At 37.5% G+C, this 14,669-nt stretch overlaps 1 long non-coding RNA gene across 2 annotated transcripts in view; it reads left to right on the forward strand.

The window, feature by feature from the left end:
• Nucleotides 1-14,669, forward strand: part of LOC119232595 (uncharacterized) — a 122,762-nt gene that overhangs the window by 92,884 nt on the left and 15,209 nt on the right. For both annotated transcript variants that reach the window (XR_005122160.2, XR_005121980.2), the window contains one exon: nt 7,185-7,234. This is a non-coding gene — a long non-coding RNA (uncharacterized LOC119232595). The remainder of the gene's footprint in view (nt 1-7,184; nt 7,235-14,669) is intronic.

Raw genomic sequence — 14,669 nt, forward strand, 5'->3', positions numbered from 1 at the left:
ATTACCCCAGCAAGTCATGGCTTGACCCCTAAGCCTTGTTCAGATGCTCTGCAAGCAGCCTCTAATTTCCTGGAGCCAAGAATTTATATTCTTACTGCCTATTTACTCTTCTGGCTCCCCTGCTCCTCACGTGCTATGTAACAACTGTGTAACACAGCAGACTAAGTATTTGGACTTGGGCACCAAAATGTCTGGGTTCAAATCTCTGTTCTCCAACCTATATTATTAGCTCTGTGTGTTGGGCAGTTGACTCAACTTTTTGTTCCTTCATCTCTCTTTTGTAAAGTGCTTTTGATGGTAATGACGCCTTATAAGTTTAGAGTGAGGTAAAACATACTAAGATGGCTTAGACTAGTATGGGGTTACATATGAGTTAGCCAATATTATTAACCAGTATCAATCTTGCTGGGTGACATCATGGTGCCCACTACATATAAGGCACGCTCCTATTTCTGTTTTATCACACTTCTTGTCATCAGCTTTCTCTGTCCATATTGGCCTATATGTTCCTAAAAATGATAAATTCTTCCCTGCCTCAGGGTCTTTGCACCAGCTATTCTCTGTACCTGGAGTATATTTCTTTGACTCTTCTGTGTGGCTGGCTTCTTTTCTACCTTCCTATTTCAGCTCAATTGCTACCTTCTCCAGAAAGTTTTTAGGCTTATTCTATGTAAAGTAGATAACCTTATGCCCTGTTTTATCTGCAACTACTGTATTAAGTTTATTTCTTCTTTATTTACTTATTTCTAGATTGCTGGTCCCTCACATCAGCCTATAAACCCTCTGAGAGCATTGGTTCATCTTCTTTTGGTATCCCTAGGCCTATGCAGTGTCGGGCACAGTCCATAAGTATTTGTTGCATGACTAAATGACTAGATTAATTAGTGGGCTAAAGGAATGCACTTCTCTTACAAAATTTATCAAACAAACCAGTTGAAGAATACTGAAAGGCTTAGCAGGAAATTCAAGTTCTCCTTTAGAGTCAGATGCTAACATAGAGGTCTGTCTCCATTTTCCCTTATCAAGACTGACAAGACTATGCAAAGTCCTTTGAGCTTCTTAGAGGAGAATAGCAATGCATAAACACAAAAGATTATCTTGTTTCTTTTTATGAATTCAAAATAAATTTTGAAAAGGAACAGGCCCTCTCAAAGCATTATGCCTACACAATCTTTCCTTTAAGTAGCAAAAAACCCCAAATAGTTTTATGATCTCTAATGTAATGCAGATGTAGAGGGTAAGAATTTGATGGTCAATTAATTTAGAAAATATCCAGGGCCTAACAGAGGTTTAACTTATGGACTTTGAAATTTGACTCATGATTACAATGCCCTTCCCCCTACTCTCTTCCCCATCCCTAGATATAAAAAGAAAGGAAAGCTTGTAATATTGCTTATGGAATGTTCTAGAGGGGTTGTTAAGCTGTTCTTCATAAAAACTCTTGGACCAAATTTTCCTGGTCTTTTCCAATTGGGACTGTTTCTGAGTATTGAAGTGAAGCAATATTAAACTGGCAGGCTGCTGAGAGCTGATTATTGTGAGGAGTTGAAAGGAAAGAGCTGGCATCTTTGTGCTTCATTAATCTTCGAAGGAAAGAAAGCTCTGAGCTCTAGCCACTGGACCAAATGCCCACATGTCAGAGCTTGATTTCCTGTTCTTCTGGGTTTCAGTCTGAATGTAAAGCAAATGTTTCAAGGAGCTCCAGGCAGCAAGGGGGTATGTTCCTCTCCCATGTGATGAGGCCTTAATTTCATGAATTAATATCCAGCTCTAAGAAAGCCAAGAGCTATCAAGGCTAGAGGCAATATGCTGAGAGCTGTAGGCACAGCTGTATATCCATCAACCAATTAGCAAATGGTCATTGAACTTCCCCAATATTCTTGAACAAAATAATGTCCCCCTCTTCTGTGCATTCAGAGTTCTTCACACAAACCTCTAGCCCTATACTTTTCCACCTTACATTCCATTTGAATATATTTTCCTCAAGAGAGAACAAAACATATAACAACACTTTTTGTAACAGTTATACTGAAATATAATGGACACATCTATAATTCATCCATTAAAATATGCAATTCAGTGATTCAATTGTGTAAACATCTACATAATTTTAAAACACAATTATCATCCTAAAAATATCTCCATACCATTTAACTATTATACCACCAATCTCCATGTCAGTCCTCCCCAGGCCCTAAGCAATCACTGGCCTACTTTCTGTCTACAGAGTTGGCTAATCTAAATATTTCACATAAGTAGAATCATACCATATATGATATTTTGTGACTGGCAGTAATAGCACTTCATTGATGACTGACTAATCTTTGTGTCAAGTACAAAAAAGGTTTTCAGTAAATAAAGGTTATTTGAATGAATGAGTATTCTTGTGCTATCAATTCACCATTGTGTAATAATAATATGGAAAGGATACAAGACATAAATGTTGACCACAGTTTTTTCCAACTCAGATGATGAGGAAAGATTGATCTAAAATACTACAGTTACCTAAAATATATGACCTAACATGTTCAATTAAGTGGTACCTGGAAGGGAAGAATAAGCTGATATATTACAAGGTGCTGTTTTAAAGTAAATTTTAGGGCAAACTATTTTTAAGTAATGCAGATGTATTTATAGTTTGATAGAAAAGATGCTATCTGTATCTTCCAGGATAACTTCTCATCAAAACATTTCTCTTGCCTTCCCCCAAATATATCCATATCGAAATGTCTATATATCTTTATCATCTATTTCTACATCTCCATTCCTTTCTATATCATATTTATCACCTTTTTGAGGAGTGAGCATCATGTTTATATTCTTTCCATCATTGCCATGGTCTCTTCTGAAACATGAGTTAAAAAACCCTGCACTTTGATGAATACTAGGCAACCTCAAATGAAATAGCCCTCAATGGCTCCCCATTACTCTTTTTCCTGCTCATGTTCCCTGACTGGGCAGTATCCAAAACTAGTCTTCAGTTTGCTTATTAACAATGCAGTATTATGACCTTCTCTGAAACAGGAGCTCTGTTCTCTGATGGGCCTTTCCTACATGAATATTCCATTCTCTTTCAAGCACCATATGCTTAAAAGTGAACTGATTTTTTCCCCTATGATCCTCTTCATTCTATTTCAATGAAGCCATACATGCTTGAAGCCTGAGAATCACATTTCACTCTTCTCAGTTCTTCATTCTTTATGTTCAAATAGTCATCTGCATCTGTTAATATTTGCCAGAGATTATCTTTGACCAGTTATTTACTTTTGCTTGGGTATAGCTCTATAGTTACAAAATGCAAGTAACCATTTCTAACCCCACAGAGGAAACTATGAGGAATAAAAAGCAAAAGCTTTCAGTTCTTCCCTTGACAGCCGAGAATGCATCTTCTAAACAAAACCCTTGATTCAGCAGTCTGCCTGAATGTGGCCCTGTGGCCTGGGAGAAGTAACTTAATTTTTCTGTGGTTTGCTTATAAAATGGGAATGTTTTATACTAATAATAGCAAGGAGTGGTGGTAAGTATTAAATGAGATGATCTATGTAATATGCTTAGAAGGATGCCTGGAGTAGAAAAATAAATCAGGAAATGCTACTTCTTGGTAGTATTATTCATATTTTGCGTGTGCCTTTTTGCTTTGTCAGAGGTTGAGGGGCTCACGGGTATGTCCTGGGATGCCCTACACACAGGTAGGCAGACTCATGGCCTCTACCTGCTCTCACATCACCATGAATTTGCCTAAGTATAACTGTGACTTCATTTTTGCTCTGGCCAGTAAGAGAGAGCTAAGGCTTAGTGCCTGTGAACTTCTCTGAGATTTTGGAGCTGTACATTAATGAATAGACACATATGAATAAAGATTCAAAGATATTGCTTGCTTTAGTTTTTTTAAGGATAAAATTTGAAGTTTGCTATGACATAGTGAATCTTGACTGATGCTGATCAAGCTTCAACTGGCCACGATAAACCAGCAAACCTACTTGGCATTGTTAGTTCTACTTAAAGCTCAACCTTGAATTTTTTTTTTAAAGATTTATTTATCATTTATACAAACACCAGATACAGTCAGAAGCGTGGGAGGGTGAGAGAATTCACCAGAGTGAGAGCAGGGAACAGAACAGGCAGACCAACGATGTACACTGCTGAGGGAAGCAGCGGGTGTGGCAGGAGGGGTCTGCGCACCATGTGGGACCCTCGCCGGCCAGCCGGGGATCTAACTGGCACTGCAGAGGCTGTGGGCAGCTTTGCAGCCCAGTGCTCAACCGCTGTGCTACCGGTGAGGCCCTCAACCTTGAATTTCTACCATGAAGTTAAGACATACTCCCACACTGAATCATGTCATGATAGTAATGTCTCACACAGACTCTCTTCTCACTCTTTTTGTTTTTTTCTTTTCATTGTCAGTTTAAAAGAGAATATATCTTTTAATTTTCCCATTACCCATCCAATTCACTATTGTAGTTCTGATTTTTGGCTCATTCTAAAAGAATATGTCACAGACGCAGGGACCATGCCCGCATAGAGCTCCAGAAAGGATATAAGCAGAGGAAGCATGGTTTTGATAAGTACATGACTTCCTAAGGGACCTATGTTCCAGATTCTTGAACTCATTTATGCTCATAACGTCTGGTATGTTTGATAAAAGAAGTCAGTCATTACCTACATAAATTGAAAAAAAAATCTCATTATCTTTGAATAAAACCAACCTGTATTTATCCTGGTACACAGCCATCTCCAAAATGCATTTTCTTTGGCTGTTGATTTTATGCATGTTCACAAGGAGAATCTAAAAAGCCCATTCAGCAGGAATGCAAATGTGGCTTGAGAAGGAGTGAGAGTTCTTATAAAATTCCCCTAAAAGGGCCAATTCGCTATTGGACTCTCAAATCCTTTCTCCACTGTGAATATCAGTTACAAATGCATTGAGGAGCCTCATGGTTTTACCATCTTTTCCTAACACAAATAGCCAACATAATCACACAGAGACTCAATCTGCAAGCCTTTGGCTCTCCTGTGGCCAAGAGCCGCTATCCTCTGAAGTAGCAGCACGTTCTCTTCCAGGAGTTTTGGGCAGCAAACTGCTCGTACTAAGGCCTGATATTTACTTCTGCACTGTAAAGGTTATAAGGCTGTAGGTATGAGACTTCCCCACTCTGTTCCAAATGGCAAGGAGGTGGCAATCATTAAAAAGAGATCATTGCTAATAGCATATTTAGAAAATTCAGCCAACAGCCTGGTTGCCTTTTTTAGCCCTCATGAAAGAGTAATGTAAACCAGCCCAGCAGCATTGGAACTGCTTTAAAATAAAGCCAGATACTTTCCAACAATAGCCCAAGGAAGAGGCTAAGTGTTGACTTAAGGTAGTTTTACACTTTTTAAAAATATTTCAGTATTTAGTGATTGTTGTATACTATGAGCAAGATAATACTGTCTAAAGCTTATAGTTTAGTGGGATAAACAGAAGTAGGGTGATACTAAGAAAGGGTAAATGTCAGGGCTGTGGGAGCCATTTTAGGAGTATTTTAATCCAATTGTAATAAGGTTGAAGATGGCTTGCTAAAGTATGTGCGACCTATAATGAAATTTGAAGGATGTAGAAGGAAAAAAAGAAGAAAGAACATTCCATGCACAGAGAAAACTTGTGCATAGAGCATGACACATTTGAGAAACTGAACTATAGAAAGGTGGGGGCAGTCTTGTGTAGGTCGTATTAAGGCATGTTAAGGAATCTGGGGTCTGTGTGTATATATGGGCAGGGGGTTATATAGAAAAATCAATTTATTATACTTGCCTTTCAAGCAAAGCACCATCATTTCAGAATGGATGGAAAAATATAGGATTGTAAGCAGGATGCCAGAAGGCAATGGTATCTAAATCTACAGGGGAAGGTGGTCATATGAACCACGGTAGCAACCATAGAAGAAGAGTCCAGGTATCCACAAACACTGCCAGATATTAACAGCATCTTGGTTGCAGTAAGATTCCTATTTTGAAGCTGGATCTATACAATGGATGGATTTACTGAGATCTAGAACACATGTACTACTAGGGATGAAATGCATTTCTGTGGATGGTAATGCCCAATATCAGGGCATAAGGTCTTCTTTGTGATCCACAAATAGAAAAAGTGACAGATAAGGGTGGTTGAGATTTGGGGACTATTATAGGCAGGGAGCTATTTGTTTATGTTTATGCCAATATTATACTTTTCTAAATGCTATACTTTTAAAACAAGTGTTGAATTTGGGTAGAATTAACTCTGAGTTTATTTTTCTTGAAAGATGTTTTGGTTATTCTAAGTCCTTAGGATTGCCTATGACTTCTAAAATGAATTTTTCAATTAAAAAATACTGCTACTTATGTAGTATATACATCTGTTTAAATTTTCAATTAAAAGTACTGCTACTTATGTAGTATATATACATATGTTGATTCTCAACAATGCACACCTGAAACTTATATAATGTTATAATGCAATATTACTTCAATAAAAAAGGTTTTTGATTAAAAAATAAAAAAAAAAACATTGCTTGGGGTTTCTTTGTGATTGCATGATGACAAATAATAAAGTTCCCAGGTATGCAAAGATTAAGAAAATTTGCCTTTCATGTACCATTCCGAGGAAATTATCTGAGGATTTACACCAGCAAAAATAGAGAGAGATCAAAGAGAGGAAATGGTGGAATGCAGGAAACACTGATAGACCCTGGTGGTATCCATGAAACCTAGAAAGCATCTGGTCTAGATTGTAGTAAGAGGTCAGAGGGCAGATGAATGTGCCCAGGAAGAAAGTGGATTCCATCAGTAGTAGACCACATAATGGAAATGCTGAAATATTTTGAAGATATACTTGGAGTATGTTACATTTTTTAGAACAAAAAAAAAAAAAGAGGAAGACATTTTGAGACTTGTGGCAAAGCAAGGGAAATGATACAGGAAATCTGTGGTGGGGTTATAAAACAAATTTTTAAAAAAGCATTTAAAAAACCTTTTATTAGAGCATAAAAAAAGAAATTAATTTAACCTTGATTCAAGAAGTATTCTACTTTATATGGCCTAGAGATCATCCTGTTGATGAGCTAAGCAGTGAAGAATTGCTACTATATTGAGTCTTTACTATGTGCCATGGGTTAAATTATCCTCACAGCAACTCCAAAAAATAAGTTTTATTTTCTTCTTTTTAGAGATGAAGATTAAAGATGAAAAATGTGACTTGACCAAGATCATAAAACTAGTAAGTGGCAGAGCAAGACTGAATCATTATGTTACGCTGTTATAGGCTGTCTCTATAAATATATATGTACATATGTAACATTGATGGTTTATGATATTTAGAATCAGCTGATTGATAAATCATGTAATCATGCATGTCATAATAGTTTAGATCACAGTGGTAACTGACTTCACAATACATAGAAAGTTAACAGAAATTGATAGAGGATGGTGGAGAGGTGGAAGGGGGTAAGAAGGGTGTTCTCATCTTTCATAATTGGTAACAGGAAGATAATATCTGAATCTGATGAGCACACATAAACATCTGCATTTATTTTAAATTATAAATAAACCCATGGGCAAACATTAATAATTATATAACTACCCAGTGTGGGACTCATGGGGAGGGAGAAAGATAGGGGTTGTGAAAGTAAAGTAAATCTTCAGTTCTCATGATAGAAAATTAATAGTTTTGAAAGTGGGTAAGTCAAACAATTACTCTGTAAGTATATTACATAACTCAGTGGTTCTTAATTCTCAAGATACATCAAAATTACCTATTGGGCTTAAAAATAATACCTGTGCCAGAATCCAGCTCCCGGGGTCCAGATCAGTCAATATTATAGAGGGTCTAATTATGGGGAACATTAAGAAACTTCTGGGTAGTTTTTTTATTTAGTTTAATTTTATTTTATGTTGTAAAAGGACTAGTTTATTAGCAAAAGGAAAGGAGAAGATGTTTTCACAGACACAGTGGACAGAAAAAGCTGCTGCTACTGCTTGGCAAAGGGACAAAGCTTTGTGAAAATAGTCATAGGCAAGCAGGAGGGCTGTGCTGGGAAATTTTTAATGTGAAACCAGAAATTAGAACCTCTGGTTTAAAGACAGGAGGATCCAACAGCAATGTTTAAAAAGGAAACTGTTAAAAAATGGTCACTTCTAGGGCAGAGAATGTGGGTTGGGAGAGATGAAAGTGAAAGACTTTCTGCTTTTTAGTATAAAACCTTATGCAGAACTAGATTTTTTTTAATCACAGGCATTGATTGCTAAATTTTACAACTATCAAAGAAATACATGCAAATAACTTTGTAGAATATTATTCAGATTTAGATAATGGATTATGACATTTAGATCAAATGCCGTACAAATACTAGCATCCCAGACTTCAGAGAGATGTATGTATTTCCCACAATCCCATATCAGAAGGGTAACAGTGACCATCTCTGGGTTGTACTCCTGAGGTTTATATTTTTGTTTTGTTCTCTTGTATGTTTTCTAAATTTTTCATGAGAGTGTGTGCAACTTGTGGTGGAATTCTATGTTTTTTATACTTTTCAAGGAGAAACAAAACAATTAAGCATATCACAGAGAATATGCCAGGACACCTGTAAGGGTCCACATGTCTCAGCTTGAGAAACGATTCTTTAGTGATGATAATCTGTTATTCTGTGAAATTCCTTCCATCTGTGAATTATCAGTGAATATTGTTTGTTCATAGTAGTTGCACAGTAACCTCAGAGCCCAAAAGTTAAGAAAGGGATAATAAATCCCAAGTAACTTCACTCCTAAATCAAGGTGTAGTGAGCTTTGGTTCTGTCAGTGTCAGCCCCATCACCCGATTTGAAAATGTAAATGATTTGACATGGAAGAAAGAAGTTGAGAAAATTGCTTTCGGGAGAACTGTGGAGGAGTCTTGGCAGCGCTCCTCTTTCCCAGTGTTCTCTGGTATTGGAGACACAGCGGAACATGTGGCACAGGCTGTCACATAAGACCCAAGAAAACAGTTAAAGAGGAAAAATGAGTGATTGGGGATAGGCTGCATTTCTGGTGCTAGAGGCAAAAACACAGGTTGTCCTTGGGATTAGATATGGAAGGGATCCACCCTGGTGTCCTCTTTCAGACATCCAAAAGGATGTCTAAAGTGAAGAAAGAACTTCAAGAAAGAGTTGGACTATATGGAGCTCAGCCTGCCTAACCCCACTTGAGCCATAGAAACATCAACTGGAGGCCCCTAAAGGAGCATCTATGGAGGAGCCACAAGTGATATCATATCAGGAACATCAGTACGTGGGATCAGCCACAGGCAGAGGGTGACGTCATGACTGTGCCATGCAGTCCTTTCCTGCTCTCCCCTCACCACCTGCAAGGTCCTCCAAAGGGTTGCTGAGGAATGGAAGGAGAAGTGGAGCCAGGACACAGGAAGAAACAGACTACACCCCCGCCCACTCTCTGGGCTGCCAGACCTGAGCAAGCCAAGCGAGGGAGGAGACTAGAGGTTCTAAAATTGCTCTGAACTGGAGTGATGTTTGTTTATTAAGTTAAATCTGGAGTCTTTATTTTGTAAGAGTGACAAAAAACTATGAAACCTATGTGAGATGAGAGTGCGGATAAAGAACTTTTTCACAGACAGTTTAATGAGAAGTGGTGAAAAAGAATAAGGTTGATTTCAGCCTAAACTCTATTGAGTCCGGCTCATTCAGTTGACAGGATAATTTTCCTGAGTTATTGTTGTTCATTTAAGTTTTTTAAAGTTAACTTGAGCAGAAGGGACCATTCAAAAGTTTTTGTGTGCAGAAGGGACCATTCAAAAGTTTATTTAGTCCCTAAAATTAATGTTAGATATGTTACAATTAAAAGTTAAAATCCTAGTTATTCCTAATGCTTTTAAATTCTGCTTATAAATTTTATTATTCCATTCTCTTGGCAAATTTGAACATTCGCTCTTAAATTTTTTTTTGAATTAATGTATGGTCCCAATTATAAATTTAAAATAATTTAATTCCCTTGAATTTTTTTTAAAAGTTTCACTTTTTTTGCCAGTGATGATTTTTTTAAATTAATTAATTTATTTATACAAGCACTGGATACAGTCAGAAGCACGAGAGGGTGAGAGAATTCACCAGAGCCAGAGCAGAGTGCAGAACAGGCAGACTGACGAAGCACACTGCTGAGGGGAGCAGTGGGCGGCAACAGAGGTCTGCACACCATGTGGGACCCTCACCGGTGGCTGGAGATCGAACCGGCGCTGTAGAGGCTGCAGGCAGCTTTGCAGCCCAGCGCTCAACCACTGCGCCACCAGGGGAGGCCCTCCCCTGAATATTTTAGACTACCTATTTAAATTTGAAATAGTTGATATCCTTCCTAAGTGTTGTAAGTGTCTTACTATAAACCACACCTTTTAAATTTAATAAGCAAATATAAAATAATGAGCTTTGAGTTCTCTTAAATCTTCCAATAGAGTACATACACTTGGAAAAATTTAAAATTAAAATCACAGGCCTAAATTAAAATTTCAATTCACACTTTAATTTGTGATTATTGAACTGCCACTCTAGTATGGCCAAATTTTCTTTAATATAGCAAGTTCTTAAATATCAAATATTAAAAACAGGGTATTTTTTTCTTCCACTTTTGAGTGCTGAATTCTGATTTCTCAGGGGGCTTGAGATGCTTACCACTAAGGAAGATATTTACCCTTTCAAATAACTGATGTAAATTCAGATAAGAAATTTCTGGTGGGAGTGAGATACAGAGTTGCCTGCAATTCAGTACAATGGTTTCTGCCAATTAAGGGCACAATTATATTATCCCATGTATTATGTGGGTTTGCTTTCTCAGCATGCTTGGGTTGCAAACAAAGAAAAATTTCTATCAAGTGGCTGACTGGATTCGTGTCAGCAACTTTGATGCCATACATTAAACTGTACTGATGATTGTTACATCAGCGACTCAGTAACTCAGAGGAGGTTTTCACATAGCATGTGACCTTTACATTTGTGTCTCATAGATTACCTAATTCTTTTTTCTATGCATAGACATCTGCAACTTGAACCAAAGTTGATTATCTCATTAGATTGTCTATTTTCTGTCTACTGCTAAACACCTTTGAACTTAATGGAAGCCTGTGGTTTTTCATCATCCAGGACCACCCAAGTCTTACAGGTATTAAAATGATAACCAATTTCATGTTGAACAACTCACATAGCCACACGGTCATTCTGCTAACAATCTGTGTAGTGAAACCTCAAGTTGAAACACACATACGCACATACACATACAAATAGGAACCTTCACAGTTTGAGAAATTCTGTTATAATCAGTTCTGATTTTTTTTTCCCATCAACAGTCATAGGAAGTAGGCTGCACAGATATTTTTGTCTTCTGGATGAAGATATTTGAATACATTTAGATTCAAATTTTTTTAAGTCGCTAGGTAACTTACTCCAAAACATAACGAATAGTAGAATTAAGACCCAAACCCAGGTCTGATTACAAGTTTACTGTGTATTCTTTTGTATCTCCTCACCTCTCCTTAAAAGTTCAGCAAACGCATAGTAAAATAATAACATTGAAAGTTTTCCAAAATTTTTTAAATTTCATGAGAATAAAACAGGCTGTGTGTTATTCTTGTTAAGTCTTTTTGACCAACTCTGATTCTTCAGGAACATGCAATGATGCTAAATCATGGAATCGGTTATAAATCTTATTATCTACTTAAAATGGACTCTTTAACAGTTGGTAATTTCCATCATCAGGAACTCTGGCATTTTTCTTTGCTGTATTTCAAACCTTGTAGAAATTACTCAAAGCAGAGTCACAGAAGTTTCTGCTAGAAATTCATCCCATGCCACAAGTTGGTGTTGACTGCTGCTGCTTCCAATGGCATGGGACAGAAAGCAAAATATCATATCACACATGTAACTTTTAAATCCCCTCATCCTGTTTTTAAAGCAGGAGAATTGTTTCTTCACACTCGATTATATGTAGAAATCCAGTATTTAGGGCCTCCCCTGTGGCATAGCGGTTGAGCGATGGGTTGCGAAGCTGCCCGCAGCCTATGCGGCACCGGTTTGATCCCTGGCTGCTCCCCGGCCACAGAAGGAGAGTCCCACATGGCGCGCAGACCTCTCCTGCCGCCCGCTGCTCCCCTCAGCAGTGTACTTCGGTCCTTCTGCCTACTCTGTTCCCAGCTCTGGCTCTGGTGAATTCTCTCACCCTCCCGCGCTTCTGACTGTACCCAGTGCTTGTATGTATAAACAAACAAACAAACAAATAAATAAACAAATCTTTAAAAAAAAAAAAAGAAAGAAATCCAGCTTTTAAAGAGAGAAAAGCAGAGTGGCTCTAGTTTAAACGCATGCTAAGGGAAAATAACTTGGAGCATGGAGTATGGTTTAAATACCACTCTCATATAAAAGGCATGGTGTTACAAGCACAGCATTTCTCCAGAAAAATCTATAGAGTATGTTGAGATTTCTCTCTCTCTTCCCTAAGGAGGAGGGAACATGAACACACTATCTATGAAGGCAGACGTAATTCTGACTCCATCTCCACCATCTAATATTAGAAACAATGACAGTATTGTTCCAACCACACAGAAGCCACATGTGATGTTTGCCAGATGTAGCACATCTCTACCATTTTGTCTAAAGGCAAATGTATATTTGTCAGAGAATAATTAGTAAGTATGACTGCTATAGTCAGGTCTCTGTGGGGGAAATTTTCCCTCCCCTCTGTTTTATCTCATCCCAAATGTGGTTTTTGCAAGTTATGGGAGTTGATCAGAATAAAACTTTTCCATGAATGGGGATTAGTCTAGTTATGCCCTAATGCTGCTTTTCTTACCAGACCTTCTTTATTGGTTATTGGGTATCAGGCAGAGAAATAATAAAAAAGGAAGAAAATGTGTCTAGGTTAAACTTGTCAGTTAACTTTGGCCTTCTGGAGACCCAGGCTTTGTAATGCTTGAATGCTCAATCCACATGTAATTTATATTACAGTTATTGATTGCTTCTGCTACCTCAGAATTATAGAAACAGACTTGGAAGTCATCAAGAAAAAAGGTAGAGACTATTTTTATAGTGCTTACACTATCCAATAGTTTGTGGTTTCCTTTCACTAAACTGGGGAGTTGAAACCCAAGGCCAAGTGGGAATCACAGCCATAAAAAACATGGGCATCTATTTTATTCCCTCAAACCATTTTGAAGAGCTTTGACTATATTATCCATCCCAAGCTCCACCCCCCAAAAATTTCAACCCCAAATCCCCTTAAAGATTAACAAGCTGACAAACCTTGCTAATGTCAAGGAGAGGAAAACAGCTCCTTGCTAGCTGCCGGAAATGGACTCCAGACTTCCTCTTTTCTTCTGCTGAGGACACTATGTAACTGTTCAAAAATGTGAAGGTTTCTTAAAGCGTGATGACTATTACAGGACTGAGACGCAGGCTTCTCCTGGAGCCAGGTAGCAACATTCAGCCAATGAATCAGATCCCAGTCTGGCCTGATGTTCAGCAAGGAGATGATTTATAATGGGATACAGGGGCAGCCAGCGGATATACCTCAGAGGTTGGATAATCCAGACCAGCTGGGCATAGATTGTGACATTTCTCTCCCCCTCTGTGTCATTTGCTCCCTGCAGAATGTGGGGAGAGAAGGTCTTTGGGAGGGCAACTTGGACACATTTGGCACATAAAGATGCAGGTTATCAAGAACTAGTTCGCTCCATGTCTTTCTGAAACCAGTGTCAGCCCAGAGGAAACAGCCCAGCAGGAGTTACTGGTGGAATATGAGAAATTGTAAAAACTCACAGAATATAGAAAGATTATTTCTTCTTTGTGTGTGTTTTTTTTGGGGGGGAGAAGGGAATGAAATATCGTGGGGAGGTGACTGAGTTCCTAAAAGAATATCATTTATATTTATCTCAAATTATTAGTTCTATATTGTAATATACTTAGGGCCATTATAATTATATTATTTTTGGTTCTTTATATATTTAATAATACAGTTAATTACCATAAGTGTATATAATAATTATTAACATAGCAATATTTTGGTATGTAATATTATTGCTCCAATTAACAAACATGTTTAAATAGTATACCAATGTTATTCTAAAACTGTGAAGTCCATAGATATAAATTATAATATGAAAGGCCACCTTCACTAAAGGATAAAACACATATAATCAGAGACATTTCTAGATCTATTTTTATAGAAAACATTGTAAAATTGTATTATGATCTTATTTTTAGAAAGTGAAATGAAAGTGATTAAACATGGGTCAACCAAGGTAGCCTGTCATCTCTACTATTCCATCTTCCTTTTCCTTCATTCCTCTGTTTACCTCCAGCTCTATGGCAGAACACTTACTTTTCTATTTATTACAATTTCCATCACATTATTAATCTAGTCTTCGGGAAAATTCTCTTGAAGCAAGTTTGTCTTGATTTTTATAAGAAGTTATCAGAACCAAGTTAATATCTAACTTACATATTTGCAAATATATGTGAAAATAATATGAGTGGTGGGAAAACTCATTATATAGAGGGACCTCTCTGATAAGTCCTTTAACAGCTCAAATAAGGACCAGGTGGGGCTGAGACCTTTCTTCTGCAACATTAAATGATAGAGACACTGGAGAGCTCCACAATATGTTTTGAGAGGAAAATTTAGTG

The sequence above is a fragment of the Talpa occidentalis genome, unplaced genomic scaffold (genome assembly GCF_014898055.3).
Source record: "Talpa occidentalis isolate TD23 unplaced genomic scaffold, MPIMG_talOcc4v2.1 talOcc4.7, whole genome shotgun sequence".
In the NCBI taxonomy this organism is placed as follows: Eukaryota; Metazoa; Chordata; class Mammalia; order Eulipotyphla; family Talpidae; genus Talpa; species Talpa occidentalis.